Source organism: Plectropomus leopardus, chromosome 10 (assembly GCF_026936395.1).
Source record: "Plectropomus leopardus strain MGB_pleo_1.0 chromosome 10, ASM2693639v1, whole genome shotgun sequence".
Lineage (NCBI taxonomy): Eukaryota > Metazoa > Chordata > Actinopteri > Perciformes > Serranidae > Plectropomus > Plectropomus leopardus.
Window position 1 is genome coordinate 34,134,795 of NC_142185.1, and position 12,931 is coordinate 34,147,725.

The 12,931-nt window shown below is 38.6% G+C and overlaps 1 protein-coding gene across 2 annotated transcripts in view; it reads right to left on the bottom strand.

Moving 5' to 3' along the window:
- dgkg (diacylglycerol kinase, gamma) overlaps nucleotides 1-11,796 on the bottom strand; it is a 166,604-nt gene extending 154,808 nt beyond the window's left edge. The window contains exon 1 of one of the 2 annotated variants that reach the window (XM_088083697.1): nucleotides 11,604-11,796. The gene's annotated coding sequence lies outside the window, so the exon portion shown is untranslated. Of the gene's footprint in view, nucleotides 1-4,948; nucleotides 5,190-11,603 lie in introns of those variants that run through there. The other variant, XM_088083696.1, reaches the window with a different exon arrangement.
- Nucleotides 11,797-12,931: the final 1,135 nt, after the last annotated feature.

Below are 12,931 nucleotides of genomic sequence, written 5' to 3' on the forward strand. Positions count from 1 at the left end.
ATATATGCATTTAATGTTACAGATGTTCATTTTAAATGTAAAAAATGTCAAAGTATCAAAACTAAAAGTGCCCATTACGCAGAGATCCGGTTTTATATTTTTAAATATAATTCTGATTTGTGATGCATTTAAATACAAGATATTTTGCATAGTCTATTTTCCAGAGAAAGTTTTTTTTATGGTGCAGTATAAGAATAAATGGAAGAAAAACAATGTTCAATCTTAATATCCCAGAACAGCCTTTTATACCCTGTTTCCACCAAAATCAGCATGTGTATTCATGTTGTTTGTTTTTTTTTAACTGGGAAAACTTGCTAAAATTAACTGATTTCCCATTTCTAGCAGACCTTGCTCAAGTCTGCAGCAGACATGTGGGGGTGTAAATCTCTGGTTTCATCACGATACAACATTATATCGATACTTTGGAAAATTATATGATATTACAATTCGATTTAGGGGCCAGCGATCGATATGGGACGATATTATATGCTCATTCAGCACAGTCGGTGACAGGAGAAGCTGCCACCTAATTCTTTGCTTTTGGCCAGAAAAGATAAAAACAACTTATACATTATTTTAAATCATTAAAATGCTTTATTCTGTTTGAAGCAGAGTTCCTCCTCAGCTCAGATATACATTTGTGCCTAATGCTACAATCCACTGTATAAAACTTTTATGTAAAGTTAGAAATATAAAATATGTGTGAGATGCTATAATGTACAATAGATATAAGCATACAAAGAAAGGGAGAAGGATGACCTGAAAGACTCGAATGGCTGAAACAAAAATAGAAAATATTATTCTGCAGGAGCCGCGTCTGCTGAAGCCACCAGGCCTTAAAGTCAAGAAGAAAAAAAACGTGACTTTTTCTCACAAGATGGAAAATGTCCGGCGTGTATCAAAGACATCCTGCGTCTTCTCAGGTTTGACTGCGGGCCGAGGGTCTGCCATCCATCTGCCTCCTCCGGTTCCTCCTCATCTCAAACACAGCTCGCTCTCTGCCATCTCAGTCAATGTGACGCAACCGGCCTCTCTAAACAAACCACACCGAGCTGCTTTGGAGCAAAATTCAGTTTATATTTCCAAGAATAGATGCGGCGGCTACCATGTAATACAAATCTGGTGACGTTTAAGAGGAGCGCAGAGGCCTGCAGTTACGTAAAAAAACACGAGGGAACTGGAGGGGCTGAGACGAAAGGTTGGAGAAAGGAAAACACACCAGTTCATCCCAGATATGTCCGTTTTCCACTCGGCAGGGCTATCAATAGACCTCGCTTTGGGAACCTCTGATTCCAGCGTGAGCTTGTTATGCTGTTTTGTCTCCATGACAATTTCCCTTCAAAGAGAATGCTACAGCTAATTTCCAAAAATATACTCACGGACTGACGGGGCAGCTAAGGTCTCCCGGTTCAAACCTCATTTCCTGAGGATTGTCCCTCGTCTCTGTCCCAGGGTCTCTCATTTGAGACCAGGATTTTAACCCTCTGAACTCTGCAACAGAACCGTCCTCCAGAGCCTTCATCAGTATTTTTGGTTATTGTGATGTAATTTCTTGGAGTATCTTTAAGTGTTTCATATCCCCAAAATCTGCACAGTCTAAACCACGGATATTCAACTCACTTTGCTCGGGGGCCACTTTTTCAAAATGACAGGAGGCCAAGGGCCAGTCTCAGAGGTCGCATACATATTTTCATACATTTTAGGGATTTTAGGACATCTCTAGGATTTTAGGGAGGTTTAAAGATTTTAGGATGTTTCATGGATTTTGGGACATTTGTCAGATTTTAGGAAGTTTCTCAGATTTTAGGACATTTCAAGGATTTAAAGACATTTCTAGGATTTTAGGACATTTGTTGGAATTTAGGACATTTGTTGGATTTTAGGACATTTCTCTGATTTGGAGAAGTTTCTCAGACTAGGTTTGTAAGACGTTGCTAGGACTTTTGAATTTTAGGACATTTCTAGGATTTTAGGACATTTCTCAGACTGAGTATGTGTGGATGGTGGAAGAGACTGAAATCTTCACTTTTATACGAGACAAAGAAACTACGGCCATGTTAGATTTGGCTGCAATAGAAATAAACCTGCCGATGTTTCGGACATCCATCGCCGTGCTTCTTGGAATCTCTCAGTGGAAATGCAGTCATCTCGTAAATGTGTTTTATCAAATTTTCGAAAATATCGCTTAAGCTTTGTGCAAATCTGTAATGGAAACCCGCCTACTGTGAGTCGTCTGATCCATTGCTCATATAAAAAAATATAGATTAGTGCAGCTTTAAAGGTTTCAGGTCAAAATAAATCTGAATCAACAATATCGAGGTGATGACCTTGTTGTTCTCCGTGGAGCTGCGGTCCAGAACATGACGTTACCTTCCTGTCACTGTGGCATTTTCTTTTCTTTGTACCAAGTGTTGAAGGGTGAGACGGGGAGTAGGCTGGAGTGTTACGTAATGCGCGACCTGACAGGGTGAGATGCTGTTGTGGCAACCCAAAAAGGAAACAGCGGCAGTCTTCATCGATAGCCACGCAGCACACGACACACTGTTAACATTCCCATCCACCGTTACTACACCACAGCCTCGAGTTCACCGCCTGGTCAGGTCAAAAACGCGCTCGTGCCTCATGCAAATTTAAATGTTGGCTGCACGGTGCAGTTCAGTCAACATTGTGTTTGAAATAAAGTGGATGAATAAAAAAAGAGTCACTATGAAGCCATTTTAAATTTTAAACCCGTGTCATGTTTTTTTTTGTCTGAGCTGTGAGATGAAGCAAACAGAAGGTGTTTTACTGCCGTCCGCTCGTCTCTTCATTAGAATGCAGCACCAGCCTGCAGCTGCACGCAGAGCAGAGAGAGGAATGATGAAACCAGAGCTAAAAATAGCCGCCTCCCAGGATCCCCCCTCATACGGCACTGTAAACACTCAGAAAGCCAGCGACAGGCAGCACCAGCCCCTGTGTGTGTGTGTGTGTTGGACACATTGCAGTCCTCTTCGCCCTCCCCTCCTCAGTCATAAACCAGTGTTTGGTTTGGCAAGCATGCATCATGGAGCTGCTGTACAATTAAAGCCATCTGTGGGGTTTTTACTCAAACACGCCTGCGGAGCGTCATCGCCTCGCAGCTCTGCAGCAAACATAAAGCTATCACCTTGATAAATCAGCTCGGTCCACATCCACTTTGTGCAAGTACAAAAAAAAAATCTGCATTATGCAAGCGTGTCAACAGGACAGTCACTTTTATCACAAGGTTATTACATGTCGGGATGTTCACCTTTTACACACTATAAGCAAACAGTGTCAAAGCCTGTTCAGAGCAAATCTGGCCCCTGACAGGGCGCTGAGTGGCCCTCCAACCGTTTTCTAATTCGCAATGAAAATAAAGTTATTCACACTGGGAATTGTTTCTGTACTTTTAGTATGCATAAGGTGTCAGAGTGCATACACAGCATCAATATAGAAATGTCTTAAAATCGTAGATATGTCCTGAAATCCGAAAAACATGCATTGGGCTGCTGTGAGTGGCCCCTGGTCTCCTGTCACTGGTCCCCAAGCAGAAATGTTTGCACTTTTATTTTGGGTCATTTTTTTTTTTCTTCTGTTTTCATTTTGGTGATTTTTATTAAAAATGTAATATTTTTTTGTTCCTTTTTTTTTGTGATCTATTGTGAAGAAAATGGGTTTGGAGGGCATGTTTTCCTTAAAATTGTTGGCAAATGTTTTCTTCTTTTTTGTTTTGGTGATTTTTAAAGAAAATCTAAAAATATTGAGATTTTTTTCCCCCATTTTGTTCCTGTTTAGTAAACCAGGTTTGGATGAAAAAAAATGTTCTTACATTTTTCAAAGGCGTGCTTTCTTTAAAAAACAAAAAACAAAACATGTTGTGGGATTTTCTAAAAAAAAATTGATGGCCCTTGAAAAAAATCGTGTTTGAATATTATGTTTGGCACAATAAAAAATATATGTATTTTGGAGTCTTGAAAAGTCATGGAAAAATTTGGAAATGTCCATGAAAAGGTGTGGGAACCCTGTAAAGCTAAAAACTGCATACGGCACACACTCTAGATAACTGTTCATATCACCTTCAACCAGGAATCCAGACATCACAACATTTGAATCATCTCTCTTTGACACAAATAAAACCAGGATGATGACGTCATCAATGCAACAACAACAACAACAACAACAACAACAACAACAACAACAACAACAACAACAACAACAACAACAACAACAACAACGCCTCCTCGTGACCGAGGAGAACGACACGTGCAGCGCAGCCTGGAGACGACTGAAGAACCCCTGGAGATAAAAACTGTATGTTTGGGCCAGATGAGCTTTTAAAACAGGCTGAACCAAAAATACCACACAGCAGCTCCACCACACTCAAGCCAACAACTGACTGAATGGAAAGTTTGTTAGTGCTGGATTTAGAGTATTAATAACCCCCAGATAAATGAGAGCAGGAAGATTAAAAGATAAATGCATCATCTGTTTTAAATCGACTTCACAAATACACAAAAAAAACCCATTCACATTAAATATGAGCATTTCCACCACTGTGGCTAGATGCCAAAACCAAATAATCATACTCCAAAATGTACATATTTCAAGGGACACCATTATAAATCCAGACTTCAGCATGCCAAAAATGCAGTTTTAAATATTTCTGAACTGCAGTATAATACAGTGTTCTTAGTGTATCCATAATAAACACATAGACTGCATCAACTATGACTACAGACCTGAAATTATTACAACCCAAAATATGTGTCTTTACATAAATCCATTACACATTTGCTCCTCTGTTTTTGGTTATGAAAAGTTGGAAGAAAAAAAACACAGTCACCATCTTGCAGAGTATCTCTTTTAAACTGCAGCACCATTCACACACAGCAGCACGTGGAGAAGCTCGACAGGCAGCAAACAGTCAGTTTTAGTGTGAAAAACTCACCTGTCGTCCTTTACACCTGTCCTGAATCCAGCTGCGGCCGATGTTCAGGCTGAATGTAACTTGCATTTTTCTTCCGAAAGTGAAAAATCTGGATCTTTGTGTGGTGAAAAATCCAACTCTGATAACACGACTAATAATCTGTCAATCACACGTCAAAGTTAAGAATAGTTTCCCACATGTGGACTGAATTTGAAGCTAATAACAATAAATGATTTGCAGGAGCTCAAAGTGAAGCTCTAAAAGGTGAAGCCACACAGCTGATTTCACTTCACTCCAATCAGCCAGAACACCTGCAGGACACCTGGTCAAGATGTTTTAATGCTTTTATTTACATATTTATATATTTCACATACAAATACACACTGAATAAAAGAATGGGAATAAATGAATTGGACATAATGCACTTAACACATTCAACAAATAAATAACCAAAACACATTTTAAAAAAAAAGAAAATGAGAAAAAAATAAATATAGACGCACTCAGCAACGGAGAAATTTAAAACTCGCTGTGCACCTTGACGACGAGAAACTCCACTAAACGTCTCCTCTCCTGCTCTGCTCCTCGTTATTTAGGTCAGCTGCTCCACGACAATACAAGACGAGGAGGAGTGATGTGCGCATACATGTACTGATCATCTGTCTGCTTTATATGGACACTGCCAGGCTTTAGTATACATATATATAGTATATGTGTACATGCAGTGTGTTTATCAGAGACAGGCTTATATTATCTGGGTAAACTGATAAGGATTTTTATTTATTTATTTGTGTATTTATATCATCTTTTTGTCATACTTATTTCTGAAATCATTTTTTTATTTTTTCAGTTTTTATTTTTGTAATCTTTCATCTTTTCATTATATTTATTTATGTTTCTTTGTTGTTGTTTTTTTTAATAAAATGTTATTAATTAAAAAATAAATATTTTATTTTATTTTATTTTATTTTATAATGTCTTTCTAATTACATGACTTAGACATCACAGGTCAGTCTAAACCGGCCGGGTTGTGGAGGGGAGGGTTGGACGAAAGGTTAACTTTCCCTCTGGAGTCTCGATGCACACAAAATTTGTGACATTTGTGCATAACCTGCACAAAACTAATTAATAATTTGATCACAAAAAACCCCAGTGTTGAAGGCATATCCAGTTTTCTCCAACTATCCAGCTATCATCCTCCTGCAGGAGTCCAAAGTTAATCACCTGTTTAAGGTTCTGTAGCTTTAAAATATTTTATTGCAGGAATCACTTGAACATATAGTGTCACCAGCTCATCCCCCCAAAAGCTCCTAAAATGTCGTGTATACGTTGAAGTTCATGTTATGAGTCTATAAACGCCCTTTTAAACAGACCATAAAAGCTATTTATGGAGCCGTCTGTCACTGGAGATAAACACAAAGTCAGCCTCTGTCCAAAAAAAACCAAGAACATTTTGATAAAACGTTCCCGTGCAGGAACCTGACAGGACGGTGTGATGCTCCTGTCTCATGCAATAACACACACACACACACACACACACACACACACAAGCCTTCATGTTCTCAGATCCACGATGGATCAGAGATCATAGAGAAACTGAGGGAGACGGGTTTCCATGGCAATGCTGTTTCTTTTTCCTTCTCCCCAGCTTGACGTCACATCGGGCTCCCTGGTAAACCTTTAGCACAAAGGTGTGTGTGTGTGTGTGTGTGTGTGTGTGTGTGTGTATGTGTGTGTGTGTGTGAGAGAGAGAGAGTGTGTGTGTGTGTGTGTGTGTGTGTGTGTGTGTGTGCAGACGAGAGCAGAATGGAGATCCATATTCACTGTGAATGTGCTGGAAATGGTGTGAATCATCTATCGACTGCTGCTCCTGCTTCTTCACACCTCTCTGTGTCTCACATTTATCTCCTCTCCTGTGTTTTATATACAGCTGCTTTAACCAAATAATCACCTTCAAGTGTTTTATCGGCACTGGAATTCATGCAAACTAAACAGAAACTAAACAGTATTTTTTTCCTCCCTAATGTCTGATGTGAGTATGAAAGCAGGCTGCTGTGTTTCTCTGCTGCTGTTTCTTCAGTGATGCACTTCAATCAGCCTGCAGAGGTTATTCGGTTGTATAAACCGTAGCCTACTTTCATACTCTGTGTGCAATCCTGCCATCTTGTGGTTTCCACTGAAACTTGTGTTTGTTGGTGAGAAAAACATCAATTAGACAACAGAAAATAACTGAAAAGCCATTTTATCCCTTTGAAACCCTAATCAGCATCAGTTTTCTTGTGTTGCATTCAGACGCCTTTCACAAGCTATTTGACCCTCTAAAACCTGAGTAAACTGTTTTGATTTCTTTCAAAAACATAAGGGAAAAAAACAAGAGATGTCCCCAAAAATGCAAGAAATATATAAGGTGACAAGAAAATATTTTTCAAATAAATAAATAAAAGAAATTGAAAAAATTAAAAGAAAATTTGTAGTATGAACTACATTTATTATTATTTTTGCTGTTATTATTATATTTAAATTTTATTATAATTATATTTTTGAAAATATATTTATAAATATCTCAAATTTAAAAAGTTCCAGAAAAAAAATTATATATATATAGAAATTTTTCAGCCATTTGTCCACATAATTTTCTCTTCCTTTCTTTTCTTTCCCTCCAGAAAGTTCCAGAAAAATATAATATAATAAAATGTTTTATATATACACACACACAGAGAGAAAAGCAGCTCTTGTGATAACGTGTCAGATCTGGCTCATCTTTGGCTCCAGCACAGCACGGTGCGTTCCCCGCAAAGACCTCGGGTCCAAATTAAGGCCCCAGCAGGTCCGTATGTGTGCGAGGTGCCCGCCGGAGAGGTGTGAACACAGGTGTGTGTGTGTGTGTTTGTGTGTGTGTTTGAGTGGCAGGCGTGTGAAGGAGGCTGTGAGAATATTGGCGGACGGAGGGTGTCGCGGGCAGAGCGCCACATCACAGGGACATGACCTCGCTGCCGGGGGTCTCCTCAGAGGACGAGAGGGTGACGAGAGACTGAAAGCAAATTTATCTTGTCCAGATTCTGCAGCGTCTCTCTGACGAGAGGAAATAATGTTAAAATGATGTTTACTTCCATCTCGGATCTGACTGTGCTGTTTTATCTGCATGAACACCAACTTTTAGTGTGATTTTATTTATGTTGTTTCTCACGTTTTAAGATATTAAATGTCTGCCGTGAAAAAACACGTTTTTTGGTTTAACAGATTTTTTCTTGCTCTTGTTTTTTTTTCTTTTTTTAAGAATCCGCACCAGTGAAAGCCATGGCTCGAGGCATACAAATCTTAAGATATCTTAAGAAAGCCTGAAGGGAATTTCTACTAATTTGGCATAGACGTTCACTTGGACTCAATGATTAACTGATTCAATTTTGGTGGGCATAGGTCAAAGGTCAAAGGTCACTGCGACCTTGTCTGTCTCGTTCTTGTAATGCAATATTTCAAGAACGAAGATCTTAAGTTTTTTTTTTCCAAATTTCGCATAAATATTAATTGGAGTAAATGAACTCATTAGATTTTAGTGGTCAAAGGTCAAAGGTCACTGTGACCTTGTCTGTCTCATTCATATGAGCCCAATATCACAAGTGCACATTAAAGGAATTTCTTCAAATTTGGTGAAAACATCGACTTTGAGTCAACGTACAGATTAGTGCCTGCCGTTCAAAAGTCACCATGACCTTAAGTCATTTTTGGAACACAATCCCTCAAAAACACCCTGAGGGATTTTTATCAAATTTGGCACAAACGTCCACTTGGACTCAAGAATGAACTAGTTGCAAGACGTTAGGAAAAGGTGATGAGAAAACAACTTGGAAATTTGTTTTAAAAATGAAAACCAGAGAGAAATTATCAGACAGTATTTTTTTTTTAATAAATCAATAATTTTATTTTATTTTAATTTGTTTAATGTTATATATTTTTATTATATTATCATAATTGTTTTTGTTATTGTTGTAATTATTGGTATAGCTATTGTATTTATATGTATAATGTATATATATAATTTATTTTTATGTTTTTTTTTACTCTTTTTTGTTTTTTACCTTTTTTTCTTCTCTCTCATTTTTTTTGCTCAATTCAGGTCATTTTCTTGTAATTCATAAATTGTAACTTCTTTTTTTGAAAGAAATCGAGCCAATATGCTCAGGTTTCAAAGGGTTAATGAGGAGGTTCAGAAGGAGAGGTGTGCTACCGCGGGCATCAGTCACAACGCTTGAAACTTTACTTTTCCACAAAAACAGTTTCAAATTAAAGAAACTGCAACATAATGGGGGTTGTTTTATACAGTGTTTCTGCATCAGTGACGGCGTGTCGATTTTAGTGCAGATCAGAGAGCTTTGGCATGAAGCCGTAGTCTGACTTTCATCCCGAATCAGCTTCAGGTGAAACTGTGTGCTTCAAACAGGCCGGAGCGTCGTATCGCGGCCTTTCATCAGCCGCCTGCGGTGCATCAGCAATCATCACTTATTGAACAATCCATTAGGAGGACGGCTGGGGGACATTTTCAGGAAAAAAAGCACACGTCACGTTGGATGTTACTCTGATAAAAACTGTCAGAAACACAGCAGGACGAAGGTGTTTCACCAGCTCTGCTATGTTTCAGCCTGCAGTCCATTTACTTTAATGCATCTGACCCTCTGTCTCATCTGTACGTCCCCGTCCCTCCTCCCTCTCTGACTGCATTAAACCCATCTCTCCTTTCTTGCCTTACAAGGTAACTCTTGCAGCCAGAAACCGCATTCTTTTCCAGAGATTAACATATTTCCTCTCAGCTGCTGAGGCCAATCACATCCACACGAGTTATAAATAACTGGAGCTGGAGGAAACGTGGGGGTCGGGGGGGCAGGACATGTTTTAAGACTGTGATGTTAAAGGAGGTTTTTGTTAAAGCAAATGACAAAGAATCATAAAACATCTACACGGTGCAGATGAAAACATGAGCTCATTCTGCAGCCACGGATCTATAAATCCGGGTTTTGGATTGTCGAAATGGTTTCAGGAGATCAATAAATATCAGTAATTACACAACCTCACTCCTGACCTTAATGCTAAAACCAGGTCTGGTACCAGGTCTGGGTGGCCCCGAGGGTCAAAACACAATGACATTTCAGTCAACAAGACATTTCAGAAAATATGGCATTTCTTATTTTCAGAAAACACGAAATTTTTCAGAAAACACATTTCACAAAACAAAACATTTCAAAAAACATAACAACATTCCCAAAACACGATATTTCACAAAACACAACAGCTCAGAAAACAAAACATTTCACGAAAAACACCACATAACATAAAACACGATAACATATCAAAAAACATCAAAAAGCATTTCACAAAACATAATATTTCACAAACCGCAACAGCTCAGAAAACATGATGACATAAAAAAAACAACCACATATCACAAGTCAAAATTTCATAAAACAAAACTACATGTGAAATGTTTATTTGTTTTGTGAAATGTTTTGTTGATTAGTTATGTTTTCTGATGTGTTTTTGTATTGTGACATTTTGTGGTGTTTTATGAAGTAAGAAAAACTAAGAAATCAACAATCAAATAAAACAATATAGTATATTGAGGCAGAAATATCGATATCTGTCATTTATTATTATCACTTGAATTGAAAAACAGTACATGTATCCAACAGGCCAATATTCCAATATGTTTGTCCTCGATTCCTGTGCTGCTGTAGCAACAAACCATCAGTCACAGTGACTAAATTACTTATTGATTTCACGGCTTTATCAATATTGATGTTTTCCCCTCATTAAGGCTTTCTGTATTTGTTCTTTAATCATCTCAGCAGTGAATCTGAAGCCTCAGCGAAACAAACATTTCAAGAGAAGATAACCGTCCTCAGCTATGTATGATTCTTTTTTCGTCTCCTGGGACATTTGTCTCCTGGGACATTTGTCTTTATACACATATTTCATAGTAACAGGAATAAAAATGTTTTCTCTTAAACTCAAAATAAAGCCAATAGTCAGTTTTAATTGTAGTTTAATATCAACCTAGTTGGCAGAAGAAAATGTCTGTTGTTTTAACAATGCTGGGGTTAACGTGTGTTAGGGTCAAGCAAAAAAACAACTGGTTATGATTAGGAAAAGAACAGCTGTGGCTTAAAATAACAAGTTTTATGGGCAAAATCACAGCTGGAAAGGCAGCAACATTTTGATACAAAAACAATCATATTTTGTAGGTTATGTTACGATACGTTACGTTACAGTGCCATACGTTATGATAAGATGCAATACAATATGATAGGATACAATGTGTTACGATACAAAACAATATAATACGCTACACTACAATACAATATGATACCATACCATACACTACGATACGATACGATGGGATACACTACGATACGATACGATGGGATGTGATGCGATACGATGTGATGTGTGTTGATTTGATGCAATACGATGTGTTCCAGTGTCTCACAGTTACAATAAAAACAAACCACATATAAACAAAATAGCACTAGCTGCACAAAATCCCCTAAAAAAAACTGCACAGACAAGCTATAGCACATACACTGCACGTAAAATATACTGCACACACCCCGCTGTTTAAGCCGAGCTCGTAGCATAGTTCATTAATGATTTCATAAAGTTTGAACCAAAGATAATAGCTCCTTACTTTTTTCCTGCTGGATGATAGTGACAGTGCTGCTCTCTGTTCAATCGTTGCCTTTACAGAAGCTTCCTTCTCATCCAGCCTTTTTGGGGACTTTGTATAATAAATCCATACTCATAGATCCCGTATTGATTGTCCTTTTGTGCATATTTCATCCATAATCAGTCATTTATCATTGCTAGCTTTGATGCAAATGGCCATATTTGTTTTCCCATAATGCACTGGGAGAGTCTTTTGGCCAATCAGAGGTTCCTGTGTGCCTGCAGGGAGGTCACTCCAGGTCACTCAGTCCTTGTGATGTGGCCCTCTGTCTCACTGCAGACAGAAACTTTCAAGAATGGCATAAGTAATGCTGCACACAAATTATATATATATACATATATATATATATATATATATATATATATATATATATATATATATATATATATATATAAAAGAAGAGTCCCAGTTCGGATGTTGGCTGATAAGACCTGACTCATAGTTAGTTTGTCCTAAAGGTGTTGGGATCTAGTCTTGAGATCAGTGCTCGCAGTACGTCAGTCCTCCACACCAAACTGCAAAATCTATGTTGGACTTTAGACTTAAGATTCAAAGTTAACATAACAGTGCACATAAGAATGAAATTACGCTGCCATTAGCTCAGAAATAGTATAACTGTAATAAAAAAAGAAACACAATATATAAAAGATAGAATGATAAATAAATACATTGATGGAAATTGCACATATGGATAATAAACTGCACACATGCGTGAATATATATTGCAGAGCTGTGGTGAATTCACAGGTGTGAATAGAGAGTTAGAGCATGTGCAGCACGGCGGGAACAGCAGGAATAGTTCAGGTGTTTACAGAGCTGCAGCTTCGTGACTACTGTCTAAAATATAACTGTAAGATTTATGTCAACTGAAGCTAAAGGGACAGAATCAAACAGACCCAAAATACAGAAAAGCATCTGTGCTGCAGCTCCAAACATGGTCCACAAGAGGGCGCACACTGGCTCACAGTGATGCCTGTCTCCCCCCTGACTCCCCCCCTCTGCCTCCCTCCTCTCCCCCTCTGAAAGCATGAGGGGCTGCAGTAAACAAAGAGGCTTTAGAGGTGAATAACTGCAGCTGGGAGAACGTGCTGGCTGGACTCTCTTTGTTGCTGTCGGGGTCACAGCGTTGTTCCAGTGAGCCGAGCGTCAGCACTAACAGCAGCTGGCATGCTCCAGGCTCTTACCGGCAAATCCCACTGAGTCATCAGCAAGCTGCACCTCTTTGTCCGCAGGTTTAGCTGAGCTCTGTGACCTCCCTCCTGGACTCCCATCAGCTGAGAGTCACAGGA